Source organism: Geospiza fortis, unplaced genomic scaffold, assembly GCF_000277835.1.
Source record: "Geospiza fortis unplaced genomic scaffold, GeoFor_1.0 scaffold194, whole genome shotgun sequence".
Classification (NCBI taxonomy): domain Eukaryota; kingdom Metazoa; phylum Chordata; class Aves; order Passeriformes; family Thraupidae; genus Geospiza; species Geospiza fortis.
In genome coordinates this window covers 4,731,559-4,733,814 of record NW_005054322.1, presented here as the reverse complement: position 1 = coordinate 4,733,814, position 2,256 = coordinate 4,731,559, and positions in this window count along the sequence as shown.

The following is a 2,256-nucleotide window of genomic DNA, read 5'->3' as shown; positions in this document are numbered from 1 at the left end:
AAAGCCAAGCAAACCTCCATGTAGCTCTGTCTAAGAGGTGTTCAACTCCCGAGTGTCTACCAGGACTAATGAAATGCACTATAGAAACTCTGAAGGGCTTATGTCAAGGAAGAAATGGGAAAGAAACAAACAGTGAATTTATAAATCCTATCTAGTGGAATGGGTATAGATTTATGGATTGGTAAATTGAGTTATCCCAACCTGGAGACACCTGATATTTAGTTGCAAGTTTTCCTTTTACCTCTCAGTTTACGCTGAGTGGTGCTGAACAATAATCTTTTGTTCATGGTAAATGTGGCCAATTCCTCCAGAGGAGAACTGATCCTGCCTAGCAGGGATCATATCAGCATTGCTCTGCTGCCCTACCAGGCCTGAGACTGCCACAGCCACCTTCCTCGGTGGGGGTTGGGAGGGGGGGCGCAGAACAAAGCTCTCAGCTGCTGAATCTGCTTTCGGAGCTCTCCTGAAGACAACTGGATAGCTGGAGCCACTTTTCCTTCAAACTTCCAGGTGACAGAGCCTAGAGGCCATCTCTGACAAATGCCAGCCACGCTGGTTGTGCCTTTTTGGCTTTGCCTGCTTCTGACTCCTTCTTGTCTTCCACTCCTAGCAGCAATGGTGCAGCACACCCGGATAAAGCTGTGGGAAAAGGCACAAGAGAAGTGTGTGGGGAGTCAGAACTACTTGGAAAGGAGAGGGATGGAAATGCTACATTGATCTGTCAGATAAGGACATTTGGCACGCAGCTCAATGACGGTGAGGAAGAGCATTCCTCTTCCAGATTTTTACTCATCTCCAGCAGCCTGCAAGCCTTGTTTTGCCAGAGCTGTGAGGTACAAGCTACAGTCACTTGAATGATCCAAAGAGGGGTTGGGAGAAGGCAAATAAAAAGCTGAGCTGTCAATTATAGACTTCTGAAAGAAAAATTCATATATAGCTGTAAGGATCTGTTGCAGACCCTGATGTGGTGTAAGATGAGCTAAATTAGAACGTTACATGTTTTCATTATTTTGGGGTTTTGGTTTTCTTGGATAATACTCTGCTTTATGCAAGGTGTTAGATCACTGCTTACCACTGACTACAACTACATCACCCACATACATCCTCTTTTCTACCATGAAAATTCCAGGTGTGACTTCAGGGCGCCGTATTTGACCCAAACTGCTGTGCCCAGGCTTCCGTCAATCTGGGGGTGCTGGGTCTGTCTGCAGTCTGTCCAAACGCTCCAGAGCTGCATGTGGGGAGTCGTGCTGCAATAATTTCGACAGTTTGGGGACAATTTGTTGGGCTTGCAGAGCCCCTTGTGCCCTGCATCACACTAGGCACATGGCTCCAGCTGCCATGTGCATGTGTGGTATGAGGGGCATGTTGGCAAATCACTGGATTTGCTTTTTCCAGGCAGGCCTTGCTTGCATGGCAGAGCTACCAAAAGGGACTCAAGGCTTCCCAAAACACCTGGATTTCTTAGGTGCTTGCTGTGCAGCACTTCCCAGGCTGCCTACAGCGATGTTAGTGCAGTCATGAGGAGCAGAGGGAGGTGCAGAGCAGACCCACAACCCAGCCCTGGCTGGAAGAGCTGCTTGGGCCACTTTGTGCATGAGCCATGCCAGTGGGGTCACCCCAGAGTGCATTTGGGGGGACAAACCCATAGGTAACGAGATCAGTGGAATCCTGGAATGCATTAGGAAGAGCACTGCCAGCAGGTCCAAGGAGGTGATCCTGCCCATCTACCCAGCCCTGCTGAGGCCACATCTGGAGTGCTGTGTCCAGCTCTGGGCTCCTCAGCACAAGAGAGACAGGGAGCTCGTGGAGCAGGTCCAGTGGAGGGCAACAAAGATGATGAAGAGCATCTCTCTTGTGAGGAAAGGCTGAGGGAGCTGGGCCTGTGCAGCCTTGAGAAGAGATGACTGAGAGCTCTCATCAGTGTCTGTAAGTGAAGAGAAGGTGCCAAGAGGACGGAGCCAGGCTCTGCTTGGTGGTGCTGAGCAATAGGAAAAGACACAATGGGGAGAAACCCATGCACAGGAAGCTCCACCTGAACGTGAGAAAAAACTCCTTTACAGTGTGAGTGACCACACACTGGAACAGTTTGCCGGGAGAGGAGACTAGGGAGTCTCCTTTACTGGAGATATTGAGAACCACTTGGACACGATCCTGTGCCATGTGCTGTTTGAGCAGGGAGATCGGACCAGATGTCTCACTGTAGTCCCGTCCAACCGGACCTGTTCTGCGGTTCTGCCTGCCCAGCACCGTCAG